The following is a 12,186-nucleotide window of genomic DNA, read 5'->3' as shown; positions in this document are numbered from 1 at the left end:
TGAGCAGTGTATATTTATGTATGGATAAATGTCTTGTATCTTATCAAAGATCAATCTGAAGGGGTACTTTCCTCTCCTAATTATTGAGCTATTTTATTGCATACTTCATAGAAAGGAATGGTTTTTTTTATTCTAAAAATATATTTACTCTAAGACTCATAATGACACTTTAATTGAAACTGATTGGTTATATTTGAACTAGTTACTCCTTAAATCAAAAATTATCTTTATAGCTATTTCACTAATATATGTACAGCACACCTGGTGAAGAATTTAAAAAATAATATGTTCTTCATTGCAGTACTGCAATCTTGAAATAAAATTTGTAGTAAAATTTAACTTTTAATTGATTTAATTTTTCTTCAGTGGGAAACAAAATCCATTTTAAGAAAAAACATTTTTAACAAAAAAATCACTGAAGCTCTAACATGTTCTATAAAAGTGTATAAAGTTGATTGACTTCTATTTCCCATGGGTTTAACTATAATGTGTAACAAAGGCCCTCTTCTCTCTTTCTCTTCTCTTCAAAATGGGAAAGACAAGAGACCCCACCATTCAAGTGATCAGATGTGTGATGATCTGTTAGGAAACAGCTACAAGAAAACAGTTAATTGCCTAAATGTGTCTATAGCTACAGTCGACAAAAAGCTAAAAATGTTCAAATGATGACCCAAGTTTATCTTGCCACCACACACAGTGAGGAAGATTTTAAGGGAGGTAAAAGTAAAAATTCTCCAAATTTCACTGTTAGACAGCGAGATCAAATAGTCGCATCTTGGGGTAACCTGGTAACAACTATTTATCTAAAGGTTTTGTACATATCTTTACGAGAGGTAAAGAATGAAAAACACACTGTAAAAACAACAAGCAGGTGAGAATGAAGTGCAAATAAATAGCACAGAGGTGAGTGTATGTTTGTGTGAATGACAAAAACACAAATATGAAGTAAAACAGCTGCTGTACATAGGAGGAGCAAATTATAAAAACTGATGAGATGATATGTTTAAAGCAAAGTTGGGCAAATTGGTTTCGTTTAAGGATTTGAGTGATTTTTAGAAGGGCTAAATTGCAATGGCTAGACAGCTCACTAAAAGCATCTGATTAAATGCAGCTCTATTTTTTAGTCAGCAGTTGGATCCACCGAAAGTGGTCCCTGGAGGAGAAAGTAGTGAACCATTAGCAGCATCAGAGTTGGTCAACAGTGATGCAAGTAGAAAGCTTAGGCTCTGCTCTCCGACTTATCACACAGAAGAGCTTCCTCACTTTGCTAAAAATACATAAATGCCGTTTTTGATTAAAAAAGGTAAAGAGAAAAGGTGCTTTATGTACCACCACAGATAAGTCAGGAGGCCAACGCTAACCTAGAAAAAATAAGGCGCTTTGCAATTCATTCCCTTTAAATTTGTTCACATATTCTTAGATTACAACAACTTTCATGTATTTTAATGGGATTTAATGTGACAGTCTAACATAAAGTGCATCATTGTTAAGAGGGGTGTCAAATACACATGGTTTTAGTCTATTTTTACAGATACAAATCTGAAAAGTGAGGCATGGCTTTGTATTTGTATAGGCTTTCTTTGTTTACTCTGATACCCCTAAATAACCTTTGAAGCAGCTAATGGCCATCAGAAGTCACGTCATTGGTAAATAGGAGTGGCGGATGCTGGTCTTTCAAGGAGGGGAAGCTCAATTTCAAGATCGCTGATTCGCTCATTTCGCTGTCAATCAAAAATGGATTCAGCCTCAGACAGATCATCCAATCATCATGCAGAAGCTGAGCGGAAGGGCCAGCCGAGGCCAGCCCACTGCACCATAGACCACCAGAGACGCTGAGCATCCGATGGGCGGGACAAATCCCAGCATTTATCCAATGACTTGTCTCGTTTCGCTGCAGCCGTGGCTGCCCCATAGACCCCCAGAGACGTGACCGTCCAATGAGCGGGACAAAGCTCAGCATCTTTGCTTCGCTATTGAACTCACTGTTTAAAGCACTGTGAAGCTGCGGGAATGAGTGAGAGGAAAGCCGCGTTGTTACCAGTGATAAGAAGCTGATTCTGAACAAACGTTGAGCGCGTTGTAGCGCATATTTAGTCAATGACATGTACACACAACAGTATATATTTGATCACTTATTTTTTGACATTTTAGGGGAAGCTGAGCTTCCCTTGCAGTCTTAGAACAATCACCACTGGTAATTAGAGTCACCATGTGGGTAATTTCATCTCACTTTCAATCCTCCTGGTCTGTGAAGGCCTCAGAGGTTTGCTTGAACATTAGTGAACAAGAATCATGAAGACCAATAAATTGCCAGCAGATTAGAGATAAAGGTGTAGACAAGTTTAAAGCAAAGTTAGGTTACATAATAATAACACAAGATTAAACATCACTTTTCATTTCTTTATGCACAAACTGAAAAAGTATACCACAACTTAAAACCTGCCAGGACATGGTCATCCAGAAGGCACCCAAAAGGCTACAGGTAACTCTGGAGGAGTTTCAGAGATCCGCGGCTTAGGTGGATCTGTTAACATGACAACTATTAGTTTTGCACTCACAAATCAGCTCTTTGTAGTGAAGTAGCAAGAAGAAATCAATTGTCGATTGAAAGCCATGAGAATTTACTACAAGCTGTGTGGGAGAAACACTTGTGGAAGGAGGTGATCTGGTCAGATGAGACCAAAATATTTCCCCTCCATGCAAAGTGCCACGAGAGGTGGAAAATAACACTGCACATTCCCCTAGACACATAATCCTGAATGTGAAATACGGTGGTGGCGCTCTCTGACTGAACTTGAGCTATTTTGCAAAGAGGAATGGGCAAAGATAGTCTCTAGATGTTCAAAGTGGTAGACAAGCCCCAGAAGACCTACAGCTGTTCTTGCAGCCGAAATTTGGTTCTAGATGGTCCTTGACCAAGGTGAAACTAATACAAATGCACGCCATACTGTTTATATTTTTAATTGCATGAAACATTGAAAATCCTGTATCCTTTTCCTTCCAATTTACAATAAGGAACTACTTTATGTTGGTCTGTCACATGAAATCCCAATAAAACATACTGAACTGTGACATTGTAATGTAATAAACTGTGAAATCAAGGTTTTAAATACTTTTGCATGCACTGTATGATTGAAGGTATTGAATTAGACTCCATAGTTTCTCTCCCTGCTGCCTCATGGAGTACAACAGTGAAACATACATTTTTCTTTTTTTCATTTTGCATGTGTTGTAAAAATTTTAATATCAAACTAGATGGAGATGAAACAACAGCAACATAAAGCTCTGACTAAGCCCAAATGAAGTTTCATGGGATTCAAACTCAGTGGATTACTGAGCTTTTTAGTTCAGTCAACCCTGTTTTCCACACTCTGTGCAACAAAACGCTTCTTCTGAAGGGAGAAAAATGAGCCCTCACATCTACGGCTGTGTGCAGATTCCAGTCAGGGTACACTAAATAACTGCTAATTATCCTTATGCAAAGATGAAGGCAGCCATAAAAAAACGTCACTTACTCAAATTATCCTTTCATGACAGGAAAAAGGCTATTGCAATACAGATATTCAAGTCCAGTCATACATAAGTAGGTGAGAAAAACAAGCCGCAGAGGCCTGCATCTGCTGCAGGTTCAAAGTAATAAACTGGGGTCAATTTAATCACAACACCAGTTCTAGTTCATGAGGTACAGACTCATCAATGCTTCTCCTCTTAAGACAGCGAACATGGAGCGAGGCTGATAATTCATAATCACACTATCTGACCCGCAATCAGTTTTATTATAAATAAGGAGAGTGGGGGGGGGGGGGACTCATGTCTCAGACCACATAATGTCACAACAGTTGGTAGGTTGCTAATTCTTAACGCTCTGCTAGAGCTGCTGCAGACCCGAGGCTGACTTTAACAAAGGGCGACGTTTTCAGATCGCAGATTTCAATTTAGGGGAAAAAACTGCCTTAGATGATTCTTTAAGCTAAATATAAATAATATTTAAAAAATCTATGTTTAGGATGTAAAAGGCTGGGCATTGGCCCGTATAAGATTCTCACCATGTTGAGTGAAAATACTATGTTTCCATGATAGTTACACAAAAATCTAAAAAATGAATCATAACTTTTTCCTACTGCTAATCCGGCAGAATGATTATTAGAGCTATAAAAACATTATCCAAAAACTTATGTAAACATTTTGAAATAGTGAATTAATCAACAACCTAAAATAAACATCCACTAAATTTAATAATAGTTTTCAAGTGTGCCAAATATTATTTATTTTTGCTACTCAGAACAACACAAATAGTTGATTTTCGCTAGTTAATTAGTCAGTCAATCTGCTCAGTTACAGCCTGCAGTCAGCTGCATGGCAAATTTGTCTTTCTTGAAGGTAAAAGTGCTTGTAGCCTTCTTTCAGCCAGCTGATGACAGTGCCCAGCAACTGGTGAGGGAGGGACATAAATGAATTTCTTTATTTTCCAAGCAGCCAAAGAAAATCACTCCAACATCACTGGTATCTCATTAAGAGAGCTTTAAAGAGGCTCAAAGGACACATAACATTTGATGTTCAGACCAGTGGCAATGTTTAAACTGGAATTTAATGTAAACAAACAAACCAAGAGGTTTGTTTGTGAACCAGAGAGAAACATGTTGCTTGTGGAGGGAGGAGGCAGGGCTTAGGTCATTCCTCCAGGTTGTATTTACTGTCCAGCCAGTAAGCTCTGAAAAGATAAATATGATTAAGGAAAGCTTATTTATAAAACAGCTGTACCTTTTTTTGTTTTCCTTAAAATACAGTAGAAGCCAGATATTTACATACACTGTTAAAAAAAACACAAACTTCAGACAAAGCCTCTCCTGTTTTAGGTTAGTCAGGATTACCAAAATTATTTCTGTTTACAAAAAGCAGGAATAATGAGGGAGACCTCTTCAAAGTCAGACGTTGTCAGAACTGTTAGTATTTAGTCGAACTGCCTTTGAACTGTATAACTTGGGTCAAACATTTTGGGAATCCTTCACAAGCTTCTAACAATAGTTTGCTGGGGTTTTGGCCCATTCCACCGGACAGAACTGGTTTAACTGGGTCAGGTTTCTAGACCTCCTTGCTTCAATATTTCCATATTCTGTTCTTTCCTCATCATGTCATCTATTTTGCAAAGTGCATCAGTCCCTCCAGCAGAAAAACACCAACACAACATGATGCTGCCACCACCGTACTTCACAACTAGCATGGTGTTCTCAGTCTTGCAAGCTTCCACCTTTCCCTCCAAATGTAAGTCTGGTCAGCATGGCCAAACATTTTTAACACAATTTTTGTTTAATCAGACCACAGGACAGGTCTCCAAAAGATCTAAGGTCTCAGTTTCCTGAGTGCATTTGCAAACTTTTAATGTTGCTTTTGAAGCAATGGCTTCTTCCTCTTTGGGTTGCCCATCAACCCATGTTGGTAAAAGACCTTCTCTAGGTTTTGGCTTTTGTTCTGGGGGTGATTCGCACATTGTACATCAAAACATGTTCATCTCTGAGAAAAAGAACCAATCTCTTACCTTTTACTTGTGTATAATTATTTGAACAAATGAATGTGGCACCTTTAGGTATCTGGAAATTGTACCAATGCTCCAGACTTGTGGAGGTCCAAGATTCCCTGTCTGACATTTTGGCTGATTTCTTTTGGTTTTCCGATGATGTCAAACCAGGAATCATTGTGTTTGAGGTGTTCCCCTAAAACAACACATATGTACCTCCATTTAACCCAAATTCTGTGAATTAACAGCAAATCAGAAGCTTACAAATCCATGACATTATTATTTTGCTTTTCCCAGATTGTTCAAAGGAACATTAATCTTAGTGTTTACTTCTGAGTTTGAACAAAGTATTAAAAAAGGAAATTCTCACTTAATCATTCTGGCATTTAGAAAATACAAATAAATTTGGTAACTGAATTAACAGGAAAGTTTCAGTCAGATTTAATAGCACTAAGGAAAAAAAGGTTATGCGTATTTAAATACAGTGAATTTAAATAACTGGTTTCAACTGAATCTTGAGACCTGAAACTGGTCCATGCTTAATCAGGGGGACGGAAATATACTGTGAAAGAAAACTGCGTCTTTCAAAATAGAGAGAGTGCAAAAGAATAACAAAAATATGCACCAGATGGTAAATCTAAACTAAAGTTGATTCAGTTTAATTTGCCAGAAGCTCCTTGGTGACATTACAAATCAGCATTTCTGAAGCAGAAACTGCAATTTACTACAGATTATTCACAGTCAAAGACACCTGAGCATTGCTTGGTGCACGAGAAACAGTGACTGAAAGAGGTCACAGAAAACAGTGGTGCATGATTAAAAATAGCAAAAATGAACACATTAACACCTAAAAGCATACATTAATCTACTATAATCAATGCATATATTTAAGGCTTTAAAAAAAATAGAAGCTATGGTTGAACGGGAAGAGTTTTCAACCTGAATAACATGCCTAATTTTAACATTAATCTAAAACTAAGCATTGAAAAACATACATCATATATCTGGATCATTATTACTCCATGTATCAGTGTGAGTAAGCAACCTTACAATCAACTAGCACACGTGTCGTCTTTAGGATAAATTAATGACACTGAAATGGAACGATGGTGTCTGTTTTTCATCATTATCTCTAATCAACATACAGCCTGCCGGGAGACTGTTTAAAATGCATAAGATTTAAAAAATAAATAAATAAAAAGGAAGGAAAAATCACCAGAAGGCTGCAGAGAGAGAGAGTGGAGCAATGACAATGGAGCACCCTTGTAATCCTGTTAGTCTTTTATAGTTATAGTTCACTGCTGACTGGAGTTTTGAGAAAATCTCACTTCTGTCAATTCTTTTCTTTTTTATATATATAGAGTAGCACGGACTTCACAGCATGTGTTATTAACTATTATTAAACGCACCATGCTGGTTTCTTGTGTTTACCCGGCGCTGGCTTTGTTGCAGCTCTTGAGATCAAGAGACGGGCAATCCTGTCATCATGGAGGACAACTCTCATGTCCTTCAGGAAGCTCTCAGAGAAATGACAAGGATTCAACTGTAAGTACTCGAGTTTAACTAAACGAACGGTTATACAGATGCAACGATCAGGAATTTTAAGCCAGATCCAGATTTCAGATTTTATTTAATCAAACAGAAAATTAAGGATTTACAGGATTACCCCCATTTATGTATCAAACCACATGTCCCTAATCTTTATCTAATTTATATCAAAGTAAAATAAAAACATGCATCATGTACACTGTTTTGGTGGATAGGTTTATCGACGCAAAATGAAGGGAGTTCTTAGTTTTGATCCATTTATTGATCAGGAAAAAAGAAATCTGATTTTTCGGTTTTTCAAAAATACCAGTGTCAATTTCTGGCCGATTAATTTGTGCATCTGTGGCTATAATGTCGGACAGTGGTGTGAAATGACAAGGTGGTTCTCAGTTTGTCAGAATTGCTCTGTGAGCCAGGCCTTTTAAAAAGCTTGATTTTGTTCCCTCCGAACTGTTTCCAGAGTAGAAAGGGGCCGGTATCAAGGTAAGCAACAGCTTTAATAACTGTGGGCTTTAAAACCTTCAAAAATTCCCATTGATACTATTCTTACAATTTAAAATCCTTTCTATGAGATACTCAAAGAAGATTTGGAGTGACATAGTGTCTGTCCCCTCCACTTATGTTACTGTGCACTGCTGGTGAGATGGCTGAAAGGAGGCAACTGTACTTATCTGTTTCTTACTCGAAAGTAAAGGTGTGCCACACAACACTCTTAGTGAGTTAATGCTGCAGCAGGCAACCTATGATGTTAACGACTATAACCAGACCAATTAACCAGCTAATATAAGATTGTTAAACTTGTGTTACCCTGTAGTGAGCACAATGGCAGGGAGGGATAATTTTTTGTACAAGAAGCACATTTGCTTGAAAAATTTAACTATAGTCCATATATTTGCCTAAGTCTATGTTGGTAAATCAAAATATAAAACATAAATGGAAGTGATAGAGAAGGATAAAATAACTATAACAGTCAACAAGTTTGATTATTGTAGCAGCAGTGGGCATAACTGTAGCTTTTTAATAATAAATAAAAGCAATGAGATCATGTTATACGTTTTTTGCTTCACGTTTTTGTCTAAATAGCATGAAATATTATCATACATTCATAAAAGACAGTTGTTGTTTTTTTATGGGCACTATGGCTCCCCACCAAGGGCGCCCTTCTGTCTAGGAGCGGTGCAAGCACTTGGAAAAATAAAAAAGCTTTACATGTAAGTTGTGCCCCGAACTATCTTTCTAGTATTTGTAAGGATCTCCAGCGAATAGGGGAGTGGATTCCAATCACACAAAGTGTCAAGAAAATATGACCGTATGTGTGAACAGCATTTCTAGTTCAAAATCTACACTACTTAAGACCGTATACCCTGACCAGAGGTTTCATGAATCTTTTATCCCTAATAAAAAGGGAATTATAATGCCCTTAACTGTGGAACCACTTTAAAATCATATATAAATAATTTTAAGTGAAAGTATCCCTAACTACATATATGTCTGTGTGTGTGTTTGTGTAGGAATCTCATCATGGCCCATGCCTAACAGACCCTACTTTAAATTATCGTGACACTGAAAGGTTAAAGCAATCAGTCTTATGATAAGCACTGAGATTAATGTCTTTTATGTCTAAAACCAATGCATTTATTGAGGAAATGCCTTTTTTGAATAAAAATAAACGTAAGAGCACAAATTGCAAGCATCCTTTTCCTTCCTCTCAGGTTTAATTCATCCCAATCATAGATAATTAAAAGTAAAATTCTGAATTATAACACTAAGATTGATGTTAAGGAATAGCGAGCAAGCAGAGCCAAAGCACGTTCAGATCTTGTGTTTTAATTCTGGATTAGCATATAGGCTGTTCCTAATTTTACACCCACTGAAGCACACAGGATTTACTTCCCTCCCTGCAGATATTTTCACCCAAAATTATCCCACTGTGCTGCAACGAGGAGACCTCAAAGGACTCTCGGGTGGCTTCAGACGCACGGCGTGTAATTGCAACCATAATTACTGCCGACATCCAGAGTTCAAATCCGACTCAACACACCTCAGTTTGTCACCGCACTTCAGCCTCCGCCCAAACAAAGTGATGGGGCTGAAAAGCAGCCACTGAAATGTTGCTTTTATCCTGCAGGAGGACTCTGCAATCTGCAGGAGAAGAAAAAAAAATAAAAAAATCCACGAAACAAGTTCTGCTCTGGAGAATGGAGAAACTCCTCTATGTTGGTGTTAAGAAACAAGCTGCGTCCACTTCATCTGCTCCAGAAGCGCACAGAGACAGGAGCTGTAGGCGTCCTGAAGCACCCCATACGAACCTCCATCCATCACTCGTTGGTCGGTTTATTCTAACCCAGCTCTTCAAACTGGGAACAGTCACCCAAACACGCTTCGAGACTGGCGAGAGAACCACGCTTCCTCTCCTGCTCGGCTTCCAACCAAACACATTTCCAGCAGTAATCAATAAAACATCAACCTTACCTCTCTTTCGCTCTCCCTGTGGCGAGGATTTGGATCGGATAAAGACTGGTTCCGCTCAGCTGGACGTGTTGGCGAAGACCCCTCGGAAATAATGTACTCCCGGTCGAGGCATGAGGAAAGTGAGGAAGAGCAGCAGGAGCAGCGCGGCGCTGCACCGGCGGCTCCGACACTGACATATCAGAGCAATGCTTTCTGTATAAGGAGCCTCAGCTCAGTCACACCGGCAGCAGCTTAACAGAGGGGGTGTCAGAGCCAGGATTTATCTATAGGTGACAGGCATCTGGTCCCGGAACCAGGAACTGGAGTAAAACAGAACTTATGGGAGCGTATTTTCCTTTGCTTTATTTTCTCTTGTTGCTCTGTCCATATTTACAAATATCAAGTTTATTCCATAGAAAGTATGCCAGTGCTTCTTCAATCAGCTGTCTCCTTGCAAGGCTGACTCATTCAAAAAATATTGCTATAAACGTTGTGTACTTTCTTTCCCCTAGAAACTACACCTGACCCAGTGCTTCAGTGTTTAACACGGTCTCTTTGTTAGATGGAGCTATTTTGGAACTATTGCTGCCATTATCTCTGTGTTGTTTTTTTCCTCTCCACTGAAAGTTGTCCTGGCTCAGGGATTCTTTGGTTAGTTGCCTAAATTACAGACTAAATCATTACTCTTATTAACTATGTGTTGTGTTGTTTCCATTGAAAGTATTCCTGAACTATTGGTTCTGTGTCTAGCTGAGTCTCTTTCCTGGAAGGTGTTACTTAGCTATTACTGCAATAAACTTTGTGTATTTTTTACCCTTATAGAAAGTAGTCGTGTGTTGAGCCATCTTTTTCCTGGACGTCACTCAAATTAATGGTCTACTCTTTGCTTTCCTTTCCCACAGAGTCTATGGGACACAGCTCTGAGGCATGTGTACCGTCTATGGCACAGACAGTACACATGCCTCAGAGATGTGTTTCTCTTTCCTAGACAGAACCGTTTTTAGTGTAATTGTTCTCAACAACTTCGTAGGCTCTTAGCTTTCTTTCCCATGGAAAGATCTCTTGGACTCAATTCTTCGCGTCCTCTCAACTCCCAGATGGTTGTAGGAGCTGGGCTCTCGTACCGAGTCGGGTTCTGCTAGTGGTTTCTTCCTGTTAAAAGGGGAGTGGTTCTTCTCCACTGTCACCTTATCCCAGCTCAGGACAAGTTTCTGCTAAATTGCCAAAGCCATCAGCTCAATGCAATTGGTTGGGCTTCCTTAGCGGACATTTCACCAATTGACATTAGATAACCAATTGAATGCGACTGTAACTCATAATTGTGATTGGATTTGACCCAATGTGTTTAGGTTCTATGTACACTGCTCAAAAAAATAAAGGGAACACTTAAACAATACAATATAACTCCATGTAAATTAAACTTCTGTGAAATCAAACTGTCCACTTAGGAACCAACACTGATTGACAATCAATTTCACAGCTGTTGTTCAAATGGAAAAGACAACAGGGGGAAGTCTTTGGTGATTAGCAAGACACACTCAATAAAGAAGTGGTTCTGCAGGTGGGGACCACAGACCACTTCTCAGTACCTATGCTTTCTGGCTGATGTTTTGGTCACTTTTGAATGTTGGTGGTACTTTCACACTCGTGGTAGCATGAGACAGACTCTACAACCCACACAAGTGGCTCAGGTAGTGCAGCTCATCCAGGATGGCACATCAATGCGAGCTGTGGCAAGAAGGTTTGCTGTGTCTGTCAGCGTAGTGTCCAGAGCCTGGAGGCGCTACCAGGAGACAGGCCAGTACACCAGGAGACGTGGAGGAGGCCGTAGGAAGGCAACAACCCAGCAGTAGGACCACTACCTCCGCCTTTGTGCAAGGAGGAACAGGAGGAGCACTGCCAGAGCCCTGCAAAATGACCTCCAGCAGGCCACAAATGTGCATGTGTCTGCACAAACGGTTAGTAACCGACTCCATGAGGATGGTATGAGGGCCCAACGTCCACAAATGGGGGTTGTGCTCACAGCCCAACACCGTGCAGGACGCTTGGCATTTGCCAGAGAACACCAGGATTGGCAAATTCGCCACTGGCGCCCTGTGCTCTTCACAGATGTAAGCAGGTTCACACTGAGCACATGTGACAGAGTCTGGAGACACCGTGGAGAGCGATCTGCTGCCTGCAACATCCTTCAGCATGACTGGTTTGGCAGTGGGTCAGTAATGGTGTGGGGTGGCATTTCTTTGGAGGGCTGCATGGCCCTCCATGTGCTCGCCAGAGGTAGCCTGACTGCCATTAGGTACCAAGATGAGATCCTCAGATCCCTTGTGAGACCATATGTTGGTGTGGTTGGCCCTGGGTTCCTCCTAATGCAGGACAATGCTAGACCTCATGTGGCTGGAGTGTGTCAGCAGTTCCTGCAAGATGAAGACATTGAAGCTATGGACTGGCCCGCCCGTTCCCCAGACCTGAATCCGATTGAGCACATCTAGGACATCATGTCTCGCTCCATCCACCAACGTCACGTTGCACCAGACTGTCCAGGAGTTGGTGGATGCTTTAGTCCATGTCTGGGAGGAGATCCCTCAGGAGACCATCTGTTGTCTCATCAGGAGCATGTCCAGGTGTTGTAGGGAGGTCAGAGGCACCTGGAGGTCACACACAATACTGAGCCT

At 40.0% G+C, this 12,186-nt stretch overlaps 1 protein-coding gene across 1 annotated transcript in view; it reads right to left on the bottom strand.

Moving 5' to 3' along the window:
- Positions 1-10,184, bottom strand: part of drp2 (dystrophin related protein 2) — a 387,952-nt gene extending 377,768 nt beyond the window's left edge. The window contains exon 1 of the mRNA XM_047353123.1: positions 9,536-10,184. The gene's annotated coding sequence lies outside the window, so the exon portion shown is untranslated. The remainder of the gene's footprint in view (positions 1-9,535) is intronic.
- Positions 10,185-12,186: the final 2,002 nt, after the last annotated feature.

This window comes from Girardinichthys multiradiatus, chromosome 23 (genome assembly GCF_021462225.1).
Source record: "Girardinichthys multiradiatus isolate DD_20200921_A chromosome 23, DD_fGirMul_XY1, whole genome shotgun sequence".
Classification (NCBI taxonomy): Eukaryota; Metazoa; Chordata; class Actinopteri; order Cyprinodontiformes; family Goodeidae; genus Girardinichthys; species Girardinichthys multiradiatus.
This window is presented reverse-complemented; position numbering and strand designations above follow the sequence as displayed.